Raw genomic sequence first — 6,895 nt, forward strand, 5'->3', positions numbered from 1 at the left:
CACATCCGCTATGCACATCTTGTACTACTTGGCTAGAAGTAAAGATGTGAAAAGGCCAACCTGATTGTTTTGTTTTTCCAGAGGCAAGTATGGCATGCCATGGGAGATGTCTGAAGTGATCAAAATCCCCTTTATTGTGCTATTAACACCCAGCTCAAATAGAGACTTCACTGCCACAAGTGAAGTACAGGCTAGCTTAGCAAAAAGCCCAATCAGATTCTCCAACCACGAGACACAATAGTCAGCTGCCTCAACACATATCGAGCACACGCAACAAATTGTTGTAGAGAAAACATACACTGCATGTCGATGGGCTAAGGGCCGTGAGTCCACCAGTGTGGATCAAAGGTAGGACCTTCTCTATAACACCCTGGTGACAGAGCTGGTCCACAAGATCAACTGAAGTGCTAAAGGAGTCCACGATGCTTATCAAGCAAGCTGCAACCTTCTCCACTATCTGGAAATTGACATCACTTAGAAACAAAAGCAGAGCACTCTTTACATGCCAAAATGATCTCAGTTATATGGGGGAACAACAGTACCATTTTGTCCTCAGATTGCAGAAGATTACAGAGAGTTGGGACCGAATCCAGAACAAACTGGGAGCAATCTGCTCGTGTGTACACTTGCACATCGAATTAATAGTACACTTGTAAAATAGAAACAACAAAGGCAAACTGCTCATGTGTGCAAGCCCCAAAAAATTCAGTATCAATAGAAACTAGAGGCGAGATAATTAAGATTGGAATGTCACTGCACTAAAAAACAATGATCAGGCCAGCGACTACATACACCGGATACCCAAAATACCTTTGCTCCTATTAGTTTTCAGAGTCCTCTAACATTCGAACAACTGGGGACAATTATTGTTGGAAAAATGGTATTTGAAGTAATGCTTCGTTGGAGGACTAAGCATTTGGTTGTCAACAAAATTTGTGAGAAAAGAAAGCTAAGATCAAACAAAAGCATCCATGACCACAGACACAGAGTAGAATTTGATGGGTGTCCAGTGTCAAGTTAGTTTCTTATGCACAAAAAATGATGCTTGTGACTGCAAATAGATCTGGATATATACATCAATACTAGTACCTTATCTCAAAGGCCACGTGAGGTTATTGTCAGAACTCCTAAAACACTTCCGCGCAGATGATGGTCCTCTAGCTTAGAACCTGTGCGGTGGCTGCTAACTTATCAACAATGTTTTAGCTAGCTGTATTGAAGAATAATTAGTTCTTAGTTGTTCCTATACACAACATGGTTATTTGATCCAGGTGCAGAGATATTATCAGTCAGAGAACCGAATAATTTTGATCAGATTGTATAGTGTATACATCTATCCTATTGTATATAAATTCAGTTCTAAATGAGCCATGTTTAGGAACAGGGAAACAATACTATACTGAAATTGATATATTCTAATCTGTTCTAGTTGAACTGAAAACCCATCAAAATCAGCACGCCTAGATTTCAGATCGTATCTGACCATGCACATGCTACAATTTCATTCCATATGTACAAAAAAAAAATAACCAGCAACCTCGGCTAGTGAAATACAAGTGAAAAGCAATATACCTGTATATTACTCCAACAACAATGTAGATTCCTTTGGGTGTCGTGGTCCAGAATGGAATGTCGCCAGTCCTGGTACCCTGCTATTGCGCGGTTGCACCATACAGCATAGCCATGTGGAAAATCTTTGGATTCCTCAGTGAGAAATCTCATAATGCATCACGAGACAACGAAACATCGCTGCTGATGCCAAGGTCTCCTGCACTCACTCAATATTATTTATATGTAGGGATAAAGAGATGCATGATAAAGAAACATTTTTTGGTTTGAAAAATACAATTTTATTGTATATAACATGTTTCATCATAAAGACTCTTGAAGAGTTGATCTATATTGATGAGAAGGAACTACAATTTATTGTGGGAGGAAGAATTATCTGTATGTTGGGATAAAGGGGTATATGCAAAAGGGCTTCAGTTGATTAAAGGGCACCAGAAAATATATTTGTGGGTCAAATAACAGAACTTGTGGATAGGACAGTAGAGGTTTATGAAAGAATAAATGAACATAGAACCTATACTACATGTTATGAAAAATTAATACACATAAAGGATGATAAAAACATTTTGTGCTTAAGATAGCAGACTTTTATTGTTTAGAAAGTACTTAGCAAAAAAGAGTCGTGAAAAGCTGCTGGGGAGCTAAACGGATAAGGGACTGTCGCAGCCGTCGAATAGACCAAACAGGCCGATAAGTCACAGGAGGAGTTGAATGGATGATTGGGGCAGGATGGAAGCCAGCACCGCCACTGCCAAATACACGGTGAACCCACGGAGGAGCTAGACTACAGCCACCATGAGAAATGAACTGCCTCTGCCAGGCGAGAAAAAGGAGGAACCACCCTCTTCCCCCCTGTCCCATGACCGAAAAGTTGAGGGAAAAAATTAACATAAAAAGGAAGAAGAAAGGAGGGGCGGTGGAAACGAACGAAAGGGAGGCGCCAAGGCTGTTTTTGGTGGCTTGGGAAATAGCTTATTGGGCATCCACAAGCCCTTGTGACCAACTTTATTTCTAACCACAAAATTTCATTGTTTGAATAACAAATACTGTTTCTTTTCTTGGATGCACATATACTTATGGCCATATGTATTCTTAGCCGTAAAAATTATATTTTCGAACCACATTGTTTCCTGAGTACTCTGTTGTCAAACCACACGGAGTACTCTGTTGAGTAGATAAAAGATCATGCATCGTAAAAAGGCAAAACCAGATAGACTACTCAAGAAAATTATATTTGACCAAAAACATTAATTTGTAGCATACTGCTACATGCAAGGAGTATTTTATTTTCCTATGTAAATTGATAGAAGTGAACAGGCTCCACATGTGGAGGCTCTGATCACATGCGGAGATGTATGGGTTTTTGGCATCCGACGTCACAACTTGCTCGAAACCTTCTCAATTTTTTACCACAGCCTCCACATGCGATAACACGACTCCTCGACAAGTTTCGTGATTTTCGGACTTCGTTTGCATTTTATATAATTTAAAATCATATTTCCGGCAAGTACCTCGACATGTTACGTCAACGAGATGCTCGAGATTTCATGTGAGTTCCTGGATACGGCCTAAACATACCGTAAATATCATGAGTATCAATTTTTTGATGACCAAAGTCCATTATTCCATGTACCTGCAGTTCAAATTTGAAATATCCCGAAAAATTCGACAAAACGAAATAAACTAATAAAATATATCAAAAAAAGTCAAAATTGCCCCAAATTTTAAAATAGAGTTTGAAATACTGTCACAAGGCCCCAGAAAAAAATTTGGGCCCAAAATAAAAAAAAAAATATATTTTGCCGAGTGCGATGGGGGCACTCGGCAAAGTGGGCTTTGCCGAGTGCCGGCCAGGGGGCACTTGGCAAAGTTGATTTTCAAAAAAAATAAAAAATTTTGCCAAGTGCCTGGCGCTGACACTCGGCAAAATAAGTTTTAAAAAAATATAAAAAAAAGTTGCCGAGTGCCCAAGGCTTACACTCGGCAAAATATGTTTTTAAAAAATAAAAAAAATTTGCCGAGTGCCGCGGCACTCGGCAAAGCCTAGTTTTCTTGAGAGCCAGGCTTTGCCGAGTGCTTTATTTTGCCGAGTGCGGCACTCGGCAAAATATTGCTTTGCCGAGTGCCCCGATAAAAAACACTCGGCAAAGTCTCAGGCACTCGGCAAAGTACAGTTTTCCAGTAGTGAGTACAACTTCCCTGCTAAGAATGGCGGTTACTGCGAAAAACGTGTTAACCCATGGCAGTGTTGCTGTCCGTATTGAAAGGGCCTAAAACAAATGTATCCATGCAGCTACCTAGCTTGCATTGATATGCCAATTACCAATATATATACTGAATAAAAAAGTACTCCATTAATTTGTTGTGTTTTCGTGTGTACCGCTTCCTTTCCCACAATTCCTCATGTGTGTGTTTTTTAGGACATCCTGTAACGTGAGACAACGTGACTAGGCTGCCCTCGTGAACTGCGCTCGCGTATAACTTTAGGATCTGTCTAAATGTCACCGTGTGATCACTCGATTTTTCCCCTCCCAACACTGTTCATCCTCCTCCTCCCGACGCCCGCTGCAGCCCACCGCCCAGCGCCCCGCCACGGCGCGATGGGGTCTCGCCGGAGCTAGGAGCTCCGACGAGATTCTACCGCGCTAGCGACGGCCTCCTCCTTCCCTTCCCCCCTCTTGCCGCCGCTATCTTCTCGAACTCCGGCGAGAACGGACGCGACACGCCCCCCGACTTGTCCTGGCCTCCTCCACCACCGCCAGGACCCGAAGCCGCCCGCCCCTGTCCCCATCGCCTGGCCAGCATGCCTCCCCTAGGCCCCTCCTTTTCTAAGATCGCTAGAGTTGGGGAAAAAGAACACGTGACGTCCTTGGATTGGATAGAAAAATTCGAGTGTGGGAAAGGCTCAAATCACACAAGAGAGCTTTAGCTTTTACCTAACTTCAACAGCCTGGTGATGGCATATATTTCATTGCACTCTTTTTGCGACGTATGTTCCACCCAAGTGTTTCATGTTGCAGGTGTTTCATGGTGGCACGGTGAGTGGTGCACACACCACTCACCGTGCCACCATGAAACACCTGCAACATAGCTTTTAGAAGTGTTTCATGTTGCAAGTGTTTTGTCTAGATGTTACATAGCTTTGATAATGCAGCAGCTTGTTTTTAATACAACACGCCTTAGCGGCGCCTCCTAAACTTCTAAAAGCTATGCTGTTACATTGGACACTGATCAACCCGACTAGCGACACGCTTACGTGCACCCACATCGTCGTCTGGTGGAAACAACTCACGTAGCGCCTGCATATTACCGGGGTTAGGATTTAGGGTACTAGTCCGTGCAGGTTGTAGCCACCCATGCTTGTCTTGTTCTTGGTAGCAAATTAAGGCCCAGTTCGCTGGTCTGAAACTTGGCTGAAACTGACTGAAAAATACTGTTCCGGCTGAATTGTTGTGAGAAAAAAACACTGTTTCGGTTGAAAAAAGAAGCCGAATAAACCAAATATGGGGTAAGGACCTAAAAATCCCCCCCTCTGTCCCCAGTGTTCGTGTGGATTCATCCACTATACCTACTACTGTACGCACACTGTAGTAGTAGTACGTACTAGTACATCTTTACAAAAAGTGGAGTATAAACCATTCATGAAAAACTGTCTTTATATTTTTAAAGACAGTTGGGGCCGTACTTGTTAGACACCATACAAAATACTGGCAATTACTAGTAGTACGTGCTCTTTTAATTAATTAGTATTATATTAGCTAGAAAAAAAAAACACAAAGATGTGAGGCCATACACTTCTATCTCACTTGTCATTAATAATCCATTTCTTGACCAGCCATAAGATAGCGTAAATTGGACGTTTTCTCTATTTGATTGGACAAATGGCAGAGTGGATTAGATTAGCGACAAACAAGTGGGGACTTGGCAAAATTTCACCGAAATTGATTAACCGAACTGATTTTGCCAAACCAAAATTTTTCGTGATCAATTTGGTAAAGGCTCTGGTGCTATTCCGTTACTTGAAATTAATTCGGTTTTGAGTTGGCATTAATCGGCTGCTGAGAAGCTGGACTGACTGTTGTCTTGATGGACCTTCGCTCAGCAGGTTAACTCTCGATTTGGGTACCTCTCAATCTTGTCCATTTCAGGTTACCAATAGTATATTGCAGAAAGAAAGCAACTGTAGAACGAGAGAGGCACAAATCAAAGAGGATTGGAGGTGGGTGAAAAATGCATGAGAGGTTTGCCATGAATTCCATTTCATTTCGATTTGGAGGCCAGGGGCTGACGTACGTGTTGGTGTGTTGCTCACTTGCTGCTGCTCCCATCCCCGTACACCTGCTGGGCCCCGTGCCGGTGGTCTGTGACTCTGTGTCATGGTGTAGGCAGCCCAGCAGGCCGCCGGCGGTTCAGACTTGAACTTTTTTTTCGAAATAATATTATTCAAAATAATAATTACAGTTCTAAATGTTGTTTTTATAAAATTGTAAAACAGGTATCCTGTCGGCTATTCAAAAGCCGAAAGGGTATCTATCGTCTAGTGGGTAGCCGACATCCTACGTCAGCAGGGCAGGTGGTGGCCGCAGTGACTCGGCGGCCGGCTCAGCCCTCTACTCGCTGTCCTGTTCCCATTCGATGCACAACGTACGGAGCAGCGCCCGCCCGCTCTTGGTTGCTTGTGGAGTTGCCGGCGGCCTGGACACGTAGAGGGGTTCGCAACGGATTTTTTCTGAAAAATGAACGAGAGGTTGGGCATGAAATGCATGGCAGAATTTTCATTTCGATGTTGCTTCTTTCTATGGACAAGGACGAATCCCTTTACAATGTTTTTTGTTGTTTTAGCCCCTGTTTAGTTGGTGGAAAGTTAGAAATTTGGCTATTGTAGTGCTTTCGTTTTTATTTGTCAATTAGTGTTCAATCATGGACTAATTAGGCTCAAAACGTTCGTCTCGCAATTTCCAACCAAACTATACAATTAGTTTTTTTTTCGTCTACATTTAATGCTCCATACGCGTATCGCAAGATTCGATGTGAGGATACTGTAGCATTTTTTAGGAAAACTTTTCGCGAACTAAACAAGGGCTTAACATAAAATGGATGGTTGGTTTGAAGAACGAGAGATCAATTTCTGTGGCAGTGGGACCCGATGAATGAATGAGAGCTCAAATCGTTTGCTGTCAGCAGCGCAGCGTGCATGCCCCCTGCGTACTGATGTCAATATAAAATTATCAACTTATGACAACGACTTACAATGAACAGTAATACATAAACGAGTGTAAATAGCAGTCTGGAATTGTTTCTAGAAACAATAATAAATATTTACCTC

The 6,895-nt window shown here is 42.4% G+C and overlaps 1 long non-coding RNA gene across 2 annotated transcripts; it reads right to left on the reverse strand.

Annotated features, from left to right (window-relative positions):
- Positions 1 to 206: 206 nt before the first annotated feature.
- LOC136485784 (uncharacterized) lies at positions 207 to 2,443 on the reverse strand. 2 transcript variants are annotated; one of them, XR_010766547.1, is made up of 5 exons: positions 1,573 to 2,443; positions 1,090 to 1,169; positions 543 to 610; positions 299 to 457; positions 207 to 219 (listed from the first exon to the last, which is right to left on the reverse strand). It is a non-coding gene; the product is annotated as an uncharacterized lncRNA (long non-coding RNA). The 2 variants fall into 2 exon arrangements; XR_010766546.1 differs by lacking the exon at positions 1,573 to 2,443 and having other exon boundaries at positions 1,090 to 1,561.
- Between the last annotated feature and the right edge of the window lie 4,452 nt (positions 2,444 to 6,895).

This window comes from Miscanthus floridulus, chromosome 10 (assembly GCF_019320115.1).
Source record: "Miscanthus floridulus cultivar M001 chromosome 10, ASM1932011v1, whole genome shotgun sequence".
In the NCBI taxonomy this organism is placed as follows: Eukaryota; Viridiplantae; Streptophyta; class Magnoliopsida; order Poales; family Poaceae; genus Miscanthus; species Miscanthus floridulus.